This window comes from Paralichthys olivaceus, chromosome 12 (genome assembly GCF_024713975.1).
Source record: "Paralichthys olivaceus isolate ysfri-2021 chromosome 12, ASM2471397v2, whole genome shotgun sequence".
Classification (NCBI taxonomy): Eukaryota; Metazoa; Chordata; class Actinopteri; order Pleuronectiformes; family Paralichthyidae; genus Paralichthys; species Paralichthys olivaceus.
Genome location: NC_091104.1, coordinates 20,167,826 through 20,181,684, shown reverse-complemented (window position 1 = coordinate 20,181,684; position 13,859 = coordinate 20,167,826). Strand labels below are relative to the sequence as shown.

The 13,859-nt window shown below is 42.2% G+C and overlaps 1 protein-coding gene across 3 annotated transcripts in view; it reads right to left on the bottom strand.

Moving 5' to 3' along the window:
* daam2 (dishevelled associated activator of morphogenesis 2) overlaps positions 1 to 5,893 on the bottom strand; it is a 99,170-nt gene extending 93,277 nt beyond the window's left edge. The window contains exon 1 of one of the 3 annotated variants that reach the window (XM_020085107.2): positions 5,728 to 5,893. The gene's annotated coding sequence lies outside the window, so the exon portion shown is untranslated. The remainder of the gene's footprint in view (positions 1 to 5,727) is intronic. The other 2 variants (XM_069535310.1, XM_020085105.2) reach the window with 2 other exon arrangements.
* Between the last annotated feature and the right edge of the window lie 7,966 nt (positions 5,894 to 13,859).

The window sequence follows — 13,859 nt, the reverse complement described above, 5'->3', positions numbered from 1 at the left end:
CAGTCACAGTGGTCAGTCATGTCCACTGGAATGGTGTAGACAGGCCACAAGGTCCAAACAGAACATCAAAGAAATTGACAGACATTTTCAAGGGTACTTAAATGAGTAGACCTCAAGGTTTATTTATGGTTTGAGCAGTGCCGTTGAGCGAGGACTGACGGAGGAACATCTCCAGGTTCAGCTTTCCAGCATCAAGTCAGAAGCAAAGTGAATCTGAGATGCGGAGGTGAGAGGGAAACCTGCAGCCGAGAGAACACAGGGGACTGACGCACTGGAGATTTGATAAACGATTCCATATGCGCTCTACATCCCAAGTGAAAGAGCCGCTTTGTGCTCAGCGAGGTAGCACACTCCCAAGTCCCCAGTGCACCCCCTCTTTCCCTTTCCCTTCCATCTATTAACAAAACCTATCTGGCCTTTTCTCGGTAGCTCAGGGTAATACTCGCCAAGTGCAGGGGGCAAGAGTAAGGGGTTTGGATGCCCGAGTCCCAACCCTCCGTCCTGCAGCCTATTTTGACAGGAGCTAATTGCCTGTGACTACATGGAGACGTGGGACTGAAACAACCATTGCATTGAGTTAGATGTCTGGAGGTTGGCAGAGGGAAGAGGGTGAAAGGGACAAGATCGGGAAAAAGCAGGGTGAGGTAGGGGGAGCGAGCTGTCAGGAGGTGAAGACATATTGTGATACTCTCAACCTCCATTAACCCCCTTTGTGCAACAATCACTTGCACTGATGGGGAAATAATTCCTCAAGACATTAAAGAGGAAATCTCTGATCATCTGCTCCCTGTGTGTTTACCCCTGATATGACTGGAGAACCTAATCAACCAGCCATCATACACACACTCAATGCAAACACCACCAACTTCCCTAATACAATCAGAACAATGCAGGGTGAAATTACTTCCTAATTCATACCAGTGGTGGAAACACGCAAGCCTAATCAGGTAGTGAAGGCATGAAGCTACTGTTTCCAACAGCACTAGAATGGCATGGAGCCACTGTCAAAGCCCACTTAACAATGATATATTGTACAGAACTGAACTTGAGGTGTCTATTCTATGATAAAGTATCTGAGGTTTATGAGCTTTTAATTAACCAAATTACTGTGTGGTTTTTCAAACACGTGTTCGGAGTGAGTGTGTGGTGAGAGGACATTTGACAGGAGAGGGAAAAGAAGGGGGGTGGATGAATGCAAAGTGTCTTGCACTGTACAATCACCACACTAAAATAGTGTGCTACTACTAGGGGTTCTAGTCTCATGCATGTATATGCTTCTATCCATCTGTCCAGATGTCCACACAGGCCAAGCAAAGGTTGACATTTTACTCAAAGTATACATCTGTAATTGCTTTTGCAACAGGTGAACTACAACTGTGTCTGAACTCGTTCTGTGTAAACACAAATGGAGCTCCAGAGATGCTGCTGCTGCTACGGCTCTGCGAACGTGTTGCCCACACCAAACATCCTTCGGTCACGGCGTACGATGCAAGAGGGACGTAAAACGGCAGAGAGAAAATAAAAAACTTGCAGATTGATAGGATGAAGTGCCAGCACATGTACACACAGATTATATCAGTGACTGCTTCACACCTGGGTAAAGCCCATGCTGATCTGATGAAAATGAGTTCTGGCAAACCTGCGCATTCCTGCCACACTGCACTTCCTCTCCAACTCAGGTTCTTCACGGCAGAGAACAACCTCACGTCTATAAAAAAGAAACCAACCATAACCATTGCAACCACGCATCCGCAGGTCCTGCACACTGAACTCCTGCAGCCAGGACGTGTTCTACAGAAGGTGACTTCAGGCCACTGTCTGGGGTTAAAAAAATGTAAAAAATTATAGATTCTTTTTTTACTTTCTGACAAAATAGAATAAATGTTAAATCTTGGAGGTATTTTGACTAAACCTAAAAAAAGCATGGCCAAATCTGTCTATAACCATGGTTCCATAAAATCAACCATATCATACTCTCCAAGAATGTTACAGAGAGGAGAACATGCGGTGCAGTATTAAGATCTTTGTGTATTTTTCAACTTTAGCGTCCAAACTTTAAAACCTTTCCATTCTTCTACAAAAAGCAATACAAGTTATTCAAATATATAAATCAGGTTTACGATCCAAGTTGTTTCACAGTGACTCTTTTCAGGCATTGGATGTGCACCTAACTATCCTTGCAGTTTTTTAGGGTGCTTTTGTGCACATGTACAGTTTATAGATTCAGAATACGACAGGCAGCAGTAAACACACTGTTTATGTTCCATTTAAACCTTTCTTTTCTGAGATATGGCTCTGCATATGCATGGAGCGTAAGTGCAATTCATGGCGTAAAAATACAGTTGCCTCCTGCTGCAAAAACAGATCTGCACACCACACTGGTTTCACTTCTTTTGACATACTGTACTCATAAATGAAAGTGCTATTAAAGTGCTGCGTGACCACTTGTGACTGAGGACTGGGATGCAAGGAGGAGGAGGGGGACTTTTAACAGATGCAACACTGTGTCTGGTATAGGATTATACCCTCACACAGCTAATTACTCCCAGACGCCTTCGCTCTGTGCCAGAAACTCTGCACAGATACAGTAAGTCAGCACGCTGCCTGCCTATCCACCGCACGAAGGGAAGAGTGGGCTGCAGCGGAGACAGGCGGGAGGCAGTGTGCCTGTGCTGTGGCCACTCTGCATGTTAGTGATGGCTTCAGAGAAGAAAGAAGAAACAGAAGAGCCAGCAGCTGGCAAACTAAGCACATTTTATTAGGTGAGACTGGGACAAGGCCATTGACTTGGAATGTTGTTAGGTGAGCTGTAAGGGTGCAAGTGCTGCACACTGTGTTGTCAAGACGATGTGATGATTACTTGGGTATGGTTTTAAAAGTCACATTTGGACCACATGAAATGTAAATCTGAATCCAAAGAGCTTCTGGCAAATCATACACAGAATCAGGGAATTGGCTGCAGATATGCATTAATAATAAAGGCTGCACAAAAGAACAACTGAGCAACATGTCTTCCCTGCAGCAAACACATGCCTCCGGCCCACCTCAGCTCCTGCCCAGTACTGCCCACCACATTCTCACCTTGTGGCCCCAGCAGACAGAGGCCACTGCCAACCAAAACATCTGAACTTGCTGGAAGTCAGTAAACCTCTACGTCGGTGACTGGTCAAGAACAATGGCTCCCGTCTTTCCCCCACTGGCAACCCCTCTTAAAGCTTTGACTGGGCACAGACCAAAACCATGTGTGGCCACTCAGCTACCTGGTCTCACACACGCAGCTACCATGAGCTGAGCAGGGCTTCCAGTCATCCTTCCGCCCACGGGCACACAACCAGCGGTTCTTTACCTTCCGCCCAGTCAGCAGGGCCACGGCCAGGAGCCGAACACCTCAGCCCAGTGGCCTTGTTACTCTTGGATACCAGACTTATTTTTTTTCCCTTCCTCCCCTCTGAAAACACACAGGTAGCTGGACAAGGATTATGCACTATAATCAAAACAGGGGGCCTAAAAATACTCCAGCCAAATTGCTGGAGCAGCTGCTCTGGTCAGACTTGAGAGTAAACAGACAAATACCCTGTTTTATATTTATGATTTTACATGCTACAAGCTGAGTCTGTGAAAAAGCTTAAAGCATATTAAAAGCTCTGTGGAGTGCAGCTCTGCTTAGAGACATACAGCCGACTATAGTGGGGGGCTTTTCAATAAATCCATCCAACGCTGACATCCATTAACACCAGTCTGGGGTTCAGTGGGCAGCATGTAAAGTATGTGCATTACACATTGTTCAAAATTCCCCCATCGGCCTTACATGGACAAATCCTGCAAGCCACTTACTCCCAATGGATTAGCATGATTAAAGTGTCATTTCTATTCCATTCCAATCCTTTCACCCATAATCGTCGCTTTTATTTTTTCTTATTTCTCTGAACCGCGGCCAAACAGTCCAGGATCACTGTGGCTTTACTTGATGCTCCCAAGCAGCACAGTCCAGTAGGAGGAATGTAGCAGATGCTGAGTCCTCCTTTGGGCAAAGCTGTGTGGGTGAGGAGGAGGGGATGATTTTGTGCTTAGCATGGTGCTGTGCTTGTAAAGCCTCAACAACTGGCCAAGAGAACCCAATATCGCATCCCTGCCAGATGTTGGGCTAAATAGCTCTTGATGCCTTCCCAGCAGCGTGGGTTTTAAGAGCTATAGATGCCCTGAAGACTACAAGCATTTACCTCAATTCTCCTGATTAGAAATGCAGAATATTGTGTTTTATGTGGAACAGAACAATTTGGGAAACTGACGTGAGAGCTCAGCCTTCACCAGGCAGCACTGTCCACATTTTTCTGTGGTGTTTAGAAAGCAGAGTTGTGAAGAGACATGCTTTACTGTTACACAGAGAAAAGATTGTGACATGTTGATGTCTGGATGCAAAGGACAACCTGTAAAGTTGTTCCAGCCAGATTTAGCACAAGAGAATAGGAATATCTGCCCACTGCAAATAGTATCTACCATCATGAGTAGTTTATTTTAATGCTGTGCTTATACTGTAATATTCTGTATTGATATAGCACTTTTCTAGTCTTGATGACCATTTCAAGCACTTTACAGCACAGTTTTTGCCATTCACTCATTGACACAGTGCATCAATGTGCAACACTTTCTCTATCACACATTACTCACCCACTGCCGGCACAGCTGTCAGGGGCACTTTGGGGTTTTGCCCAAGGACATTTCAGCATGTGAAAGTGGGGAGATTGGGATAGCACCAACCTAATGGCTTCTGTACAACCCAATCTACCTCCTGAGCCACAGCCGCCCAAGCATTATGAACTTAACATGTGTATAGGTTATTTTGAACATATATACAAGAGATCATACAATTCCACAAATCCAATTCATCCTGATTGTACTATTTATTTGATAAATATAATGTTGTAACTTTAACTCCAAAAACATGAAATCAGGAAAAACCATACTACTGAAAAGCAGCTCAATAAAACTGAACAAACTTTGACTTGATTTGAGCAAAACTTAGTTGTAAAACTACACAGCTTTTTCCTTCTCTCTCATTTTTTGCAGTGTGCGTAAAGCAGCCACTGAAGACAGGGCTGTGGAGGTGACGCAGCGCCCTCTTTGGACAACTACAGGAATTACTGTCCTTTCCTTCAGCCCAACACCGAGGTCAAATGCATTGCGCACCATGTGAAGGCAGAACACGGTCCGTCAACATCATAAAAAATACTAACGCAAATAACAAAAACCTAGATTTCTCTTGTCATCAAGCGTCGAATCCACATAACAGATGGAGGCACGCCGACATGCGCACATATCTATCTGTTTAAACCACCTCACATGGATCAAATGTCGGTCAATAACACGTTATATTGATGATATTGAGTCGCTGATCATTTACTCCTTTGATACGAATACATTCAGAGCACTGTCAGGCTCCATCTCAGGTGCTGGGTGTTAATTGGCTCGCTGAGGGGAAAAACGCAGTAGCCACACTAATCACAGTTTCGCCTAAAATGTGTTATTTTTAAATTGACCATTATCAAACGCAGCCAACGCCACCGGCCCTTACATTCATTTCAATAATGAATTCTGAATTTGTTTCTAATTTCACAGTTATAACATTCAGTCGCATCCACGCTTTAGTGAAGGAGAAACCTGGTGAGCACCATCACACGGCACCGCTCACTCCTGACCTGATCTGCTGCAGACACGCTGTGGACTTACCTCGCGGCTTCGTCACAGAGAAACAGCTCAACGCACGGCGGTGACAATGATAATGATGATGGTAATAATCCCGTGTCGCTGTCACCAGGCGAATGTGAGCGGAGTCGGTGAATAAACTGAGCCGATGGCCCGCGTTGGCTGCGCGAGGCTGTTCATTCAGCTGAGTGATAGTGGAGAGAGGAGGAACTGACAAGTCGGTCACAACAGCAGCACCACGCCTCCACTCTTAAAGCTACCGCACTCACTCACTGTGTGCGTGTGTGTGTGCACGTGTGCGTGTGCGTGTGTGTGTGTCTGACTGCCTATGAGGTGAGGTTGACCACCCCACAATCAGATTCATTTATACCTGAGACATGACAGGCCCCATTTCATGACAGCTATTATCGTAGAAATATGTAAAACAAAATTATGTATTGATCTATTTATCCATCCATGTACCTATCTGTCCATCTATCTACCTATCTATTCATCTATCTATCCATCTATCTATCCATCTATCTATCTATCTATCTAATGCAGTCACTGCATGACAATTGAACAAACATAGTGATAGGGACGAGAACATAACCTCCTAGAAAACATGACATGTCTAAACTTGCAGAGTAGGGGCAGAATATTATTGTGCAATTACATTTTTGATTAGTATTGTAATATCACTGTAAACAACCATGTCAAATAATGGCCACAAATCCTGCTACAGCCATACATGTATATTAGAGTGTTTAGTGTGTCTAGTTTGTTTCATGTTAAATGAACTGCAGGTTTCACGTTTGCTTCTAAAATAAGGTCCAATAAAGTTTTCTCAAACATAAAGTGAAGGTCTGGAACGCCCAGCTGCTTAGCATTTAATCCTCTGAAATATGAAGAAACAGTATGACTGGCTGTGTTTTGATCTCTCCGCAGCCCATAATCCTTCATTAATTGCAAATTCTGGGCATCCACTTTGACCTGGGCTCAAACATGGACATCAATACTAATCACATGTGTTTGAGAGTGAAACAAGCCCTGCTGTGATGTTTTGGGCATGAGTGCGCGAGATAATTTCTCAGCAAGAAATTGTTTTGCCAAAGGTCAGTAAACAGGACATTAAGTGTTGAAGGAGTGAATTTGGTGGCCTGAGCTGAACCCTTCACAATCCTTTACTCGAACCGAGAAGGTACAGAATCATTCCCACCCAGGAGACGTCCACTGTAAATGTAATGGTGCCACAGATTGTAAAACTGATGTCTGTCAGTTAAACGTGTTAACGTCACTAAATAATAATGTTTAGAGCGTGGCAGGTCACCAAGGCATAAACGCATCAATGTTTTCTATCAACAGAAGAAAATGATGACTTCATAATTTATTTTAACAACAAGCAACAACAACCTAAACTGGCAACAGAAGCCTTTCAAGCACACTTCCCTTTATTTCACAGCCTGTGAAAACAGTTGATAACATCTTCTGTGCTTCTGGAGCGGCCAGTATTTTTGGAGCTTGTTTCATAAATATTAGAGACTCCTGTAGAAAAACGGGCCAAGAGGTCATCACTGCTCAGGTTGTTTTAAAAGAAATTACCACGGTAGCAAGGTTCTGCCAGTACACACACCGGACCAAACACAAGTAAATCCAAGCTGTCATTTAGGATGTTCCACCCTGTTTTTATAACATCAAATAACTATAAAACAACATTTACAGGAAAAATGACACTTGAACAAACATCAGTGTGATAATAACTACCAAACATTTCACAAACCATCTTTAAGAAAAATGTATAGTTCCATTGTTTGTCAGGTGACCTCCTGTAGCTGTATTAATGATGACAAGCAGGAGAAAGTAACTTGATAAATATGTATATATGCTTTAGTATAGTAGAATATGAAGTGAGGAGGGAGGCTGGCTTACCCACATGGTCCACGCTTATGGGTGTGTCCCAGGGCAGGGACAAACCTATATTGTGGTTTAGGTTTAAAAGTCTTTTCTCAGCTTCTTTTGTTCTCTACTGCATCACGTCTGATTTTTACCAAAAATCGTATTTCTACATTTCCATGTCTACTGTCTTATTGAAGCACAATAATAAATAAATGACGCAGCCCTTTAAATCCAACATTGTTGATGATACCAACATGGGCACAATGATTATAATGGTCTTTAATATCTATAAACATTATTTTCCATTAAATTGTAGTTCCAGTACATTGGCATTCTAAGCAGACAGATTAAAAAAGGGACAGATAATAATACTTACTTGCACATTGTCCATGTCATTAAAATGTAATTGAATAAAAATTTGTGGGGAGCAATTTTAGATGTTAATTTTAGATGTTAATAAGAGCCTGCAGCAATGTTGCATTTATGTGGTGTCAAAGTGAAAGCAGACACATTACTGCTGTACCTGCATGGTTTAACATTCCCTAAATATCTTTATGCTGTTGGTCCAACAGAATTTCCATAGCTTTTCACATGTTTAACACTGTCATACGGATTAGTGTAGTGAGGGTCCTATTTACCTGCAAATCATCAGGGACATGTTCCATATTAAAAAACACTTTGTATTCTTCTATATGTGTCGTTTAAAACTGAAAGATAGTTTGTGATTTCAGGATTCTATGTGGAGAGGTGTGTGTCTGTGTGTTTGTGGTGTGTGTGTGTGTGTATGTGTCTATGTGTGTGTGTGCACTTGCAATGCTCAAAGAAACTTTATATAGGGGAAAAAACAGAAAGGAAGTAAAAGGTGATAAAGAAATATAAAATACACCTCATAATCACACATTAAAAGCAGTTCAGAAAGGGTGGAGATGTTGGGATTCATGGCAGCTCAGACTGTCAAAGCTGGTATGATATTATCCAGTGGGAGCCAGGGATTCCGCCCCCGGGAGAAAACCAAGACGCAGGCCTCGATTAATCTTCACAATTTGGCAAAACTGACGGGAGGTCAAATCTGTAATCCAGAGCAGATACTAGCAGATACTATATCATAGGGGAGGTAGATATTTGTCAGATAATGATCCTCAGTCAGTAACTTTAACCTGAGTCTTTTAGCCTGACCACCAAAACACACTTGTAGACACACACACACACACACACACACACACACACACACACACACGCATGGTTCCAGGAGCCAGTTTAGACTTATCTTAAACTATTCTGTTGTTGGGGACAAGATAGATGTATAGGCTGGGGTCCAAATCCTTCTGTAACATCACATATTTAACACACCATGTCATAGTGAACAGTCTTTGATGCTACCACAAAGTATTTTTCCAGTGAAACCATTGAGTGCGGCTGTCTATCCACGGCTCAGCGTTAGTTGCTCTGGTTCTTCAGAGAGACTATTTGGAATGTTTCTTAAATGTTGTATTTCAAGATCTTGTAAAGGGAAAAGCTTCTGAGACTGCTCTCGTGTCCAGGCAGACAAATCAAGCACACCTTAAACAATTTAAATAAATTGACACCATATATCCAGGCTCGAGTCCAAGCCAACAGTAACAGATCTGGTTACAGTAGGACCCTCGCAGCGTCTATCACACAGGAGCCAGGTTGTTTGTAGACAGGCTTGATTTGACAGAGCTGCGGATGTGAAAAGGTCCAGTCATCACCTCAGGATCTCAGGGGTGTCTGGGAGAAAAAAGTGGTGCTAACTGAATTCACACATGTCAACTTAGTATGCACATACACACGGAACAGTGAAGTGTAGGGATTTATGATCAGGATATCTCAGTCTAAGGCTGGTTTCAATCCAACCTGTTCTTTAAAAAAAAAAAAAGCACTTTCACTGACGAGTCCTAATTGAAGTGCAATCCTTGATAGCTGGTGTATACTTTTCAAATCATGGGACCACTTATTTTGCAAACTACAGGGTAAGGATCTAAAATTTCACTTAAAAGGGTTATATTTTCATCTGGGTTTTGACTGTTAGTTAGCAGGATTACACAAAAACTACATGATTACCACGAAACTTGGTGGAAGAATGCAGTATGGGTCAGAGTAGAAGCCATTCAATTTTGGTGCAGATCCAGGACTTTTTTTCACCTTCTTTAAAATTGCGAGATAAGGCATTTTACTCTATTTTTGGATGTTTTCTGAAAATAATTCATTGATTTTGAAAAAAATAGGCATAGGACAAAAATTTATGAGTATGCAAAATTTGGTGCAGATTCAGATAAAGTCAGTATAGATAGTATCAAGACTTTTATACTGTATATCTAAATCAGTTGTCGACATAAAACCAGCAGAATTAGTTACCATCAGATGTTGGTAAATCGAGCTTCACAAAGCTCTGATTATACTTTATCTGGATCAAAGCATTTCCATTCACAGAATGGGTTGCAGCTACAGGACTCCTTGTCAGATCTACCTCCTGGGATGAAAATAAGTCGGTGCCCTTGACCGAGGAACGAGGGCACTTACCTCGAATAGCCTGAATAAGGAGCCAGCTGAATAAATGACTGAAACGTTTAATGCAAATGGTGAAAATTACTCCTTGTAAGTGTGTCCATTCAGCCATGTGAGTGATGATGGAAAAAACAAGGGAGCTGCAGCGAGAGGGGGGGGGTGACTTCATGCAATCCAAATGACAAATTTGTGTCTGGAGCGGGATGTTAAATGTGTTTATTCACAGTTGCTTGACAAAGAGGTCTGCTTAGGATTTAACACAGAGAAAAAGAGCATGAAGATATGTGGTAGATCACTCCAGAATGTGTTATGATGTCATGTGTCATGATGTGTTGGCCAACAAATATAAGAGCCAGTCACATCCTTAATTTACTGTAAGTATTGTATTGTACTCCATTGTGGTGATGAGTCATTTCTAATTGCTCATCAGATCGGATCAGTTTGTGTTGTTTTCAAAAACAAAAAGCAATTTAAGTCACTCCAGGGGAAAATGTTTTTTACATGGTGATATCTTAAACTGCAATAAACATCACAGTGTTATCGACAGGGCTGTAGACAACCCAAAAATTGAACCAGTCAGATTTTAACATATTGAGTCTGAAAGCTGCTTTAATGCCCACTGTGCAAGATATTATTTAGAAAATGTAATTAATCCCAGTTTGATTAAAATCCCAGAACAAACAGACAAACAAGGAACCAAGATCAAAACCTACTGTAGTTTGACTTTACTCTTGGATATTGAAGTTGTCTTGTATACAGATACTTGTCTATTATAGTCCTTGTGGTCCCCATGTGGTATTGCTGTGGCTGAGACTACATGTGTGGCTGCAAGTACACCATAACCCCCTGACTCCAAAGTAGCTCGTCCACATCCACATTAAAGACGACCACTTATTTCTGGCTTTAAATGACACAAATTTAGGCAGGGAAAGTGAGTGTACCAGCCCCTCCCTTATAATTACCACTGCAGATGCGTGTAAATGCATGCAACCCTAACTGTGTAGCTGCTCAGTGGCTACAGATCAGACCGGGGTTGTACCAGGCAGCTTTTAGGGTTGAATGTCTGCAACTGTTTCAATCTGAGCAAGGTGTCCCTGTGATTGGTTCTCAGTAAAGCTTCCTTGGATGATTAAAGGACTCAATATACACTATATAATGTAGAAACATACTAATAGAGAATCTAACACAAGTGTTGATGTGTTACCTGAACTGTTCCCCATAAAGTTTCCGATATCTGAGAAAGAGCAGAGGTAATTGAAGTGAGTCCTCATTTTCTTGTGTCACATGAGAAGACACATCCATGAAAAATTGTAAAACTTTATGTTTACAGAAAACTCCAGCAGGCAATTTTTTTAATTTGATTTCTTATCAGATAATCAAATGTTGCGTTTTCTTCCTTTACTACATTAACAATTGGCATTGGAAATTAACAGTTGCTATAAATGCTGTGATACATTGCATTAGATTATTGCCCTCAATTTATCTATCCCATATCAAATAAAACTAAAATATAAATATACACATATATAGTGACCTTTGCAAGATAGTGCTTGCGATTTGATATGATGAGAAAATTTGAAAAGACAAAGGAACAACCTCAAACAGTGAATATTTGGAAATCACTGTGATCCCAACGCACAGAAAGCTTCCTGTTCCTCCTAACCTGACATATTCAGAGCAGTTGACCTGGTTGTACTGTCAAACACAACACAAACAACCGCTATTGTCCACTAAACTGCATGCTCTGCTTCTTTTTGTCTGCTCTCCACACACACACACACACACACACACACACACACACACACACACACACACACACACACACACACACACACACACACACACACACACACACACACACACACAGTGAAGTGTCTGTCTGTAACCTCTCTGATGGAGGCTGAACGACTGAAGGAGAAAGCGCAGTTCAGCTCCCCTGATAAAAAAAAACAAACTTGTACATTAGCTTTCACATTGAAAGGATTCAAAGTCATTTGTATGTGTTCGTCCTCGCCCTCTGGCCCCTCCCTCTCTGCCCTCTATGCATTCTGATGACTACAGTAGAAAATCTGACGATCAATGAGACAACACTCTGTTCTATTCTGTGCTATTTCTGTCACACATGGTGATATGTTCCCTTTCATTTCCTGCTGCCATCTCTTTACATTTGTCTTTGTGGCACAGCAGTGGATCTATTTACGGTCCAATAGACTCTATGTGTGTGTGTGCGCACGCACTTGTCTGTGCGTGTGAGCAAAGCTATTATATGTTGGCAGACATATTGATTCCTAACAACTAGTGTAGAGAAGAAATGGGGTTTGAAAAGGCCTCTGGGGGACTGAAAATAAATAAATAAAGCAGCATTCTCACACATGCACAGCTTTCCTTATTAGGACTCTACAATCATTTTTATTCATTGCTGACCTCCTAACCAAAACCTTATCCTTAACCTTAACCATGACCAACTCATGACAAACACAAACCTTAACCTAACCACTACTTACCCCTTACCTTAACCAGGAGCTCAGAAATGACCTTTTGTCTTATTAAGGCTGCGGTGACAGTGAGATGTACTGGACCTCACAAGGTCAGTGAAAAGGTTCTTAAGAAGTAAAACACTAGTACACACACATGTGCTGATCTCAGCAGCATGGCCTACTTGATAGTGACACATTCCAAGTAATCAATACACAAACCCATTGTTGCCAGGGAAATATCTGTCACTGTTCCTATTTGTGCCACTGACGCTAAATGACAGTGAGACATGATGTCTGCTGGAGTCTACAAACCATTGTGTAACCAAGTGGTCAATAATGCATTGCAGTAATATTTCTACCAAAACACATTATCTGCATGGTAAAGCATTCATGACCACTTTGTGGTTTTTTGCTGCATGCGTCCAATCTGACTTTCCAGCACTTTCTTTTTTTTCAGAATTCAAGCTTAGGTTGGCCTTGTCTGGTGTGACACTTCATGGGGTTGGCCAGGGGTAACAGTGACATAACACGGTTTATTGTGTGAGGAATGGCATGCGATGGCGGTAGCCCCGATGCGCTGCCGTGAATAGGACTTCAAAGAGAGTTGAGTTCAGCACTGCCAGGTATTTCATTGTAACTCTACCACACTGCGGAGGAGAGGAATTTGGATGCTGGAATCCTTTACGGCAGCAGGAATCCGACGGACCTGCAGGGACTCTCACGTCGAATTCCCACTCAGCTCATTACAGTTGGCCGGAAAGCGTTCCCGCAATTCTTACATAACACTATGTGTGCTGAACCATCACCTGCACTTGGCTGGTGTTGGGAAGTGAGGAACTGGAGGAAAGTTTCTGGCTGTGGCTGGTCATTGCTCGGAAAAAAAAGGTGGAGAAAATGGATTTACTGTAGAAATTCAGCCAATATTTCCAATGCATTACAATTCTGTTAGCGGATACATTTGTCATTCCAGCTACAGATATTCCTCTCTTGCTCTTTCAACCCAGTCTCTCAATTCATATCCTTTTATTTTTCTCTCCATTTCTGAACTCACTATCTTTCTTTTCCTGCCACTTACAAAGGTTGACGAGGAAATTCCACTCCTCTGTAACTCTACATTTTTGTTATGCACACTCTTTCCTGTCCTCTCCATGCTCTTGCCTTCTACTATCAGCTTGACAGTTAAGAAATGAATCTCTGGGCTCTCTGGAAACCCAAGTTTGTCCTATTTATACAGTGCAGTTATGAGCGGTTAGCTCTGCCTGGGAGGGAGGGAGGGCC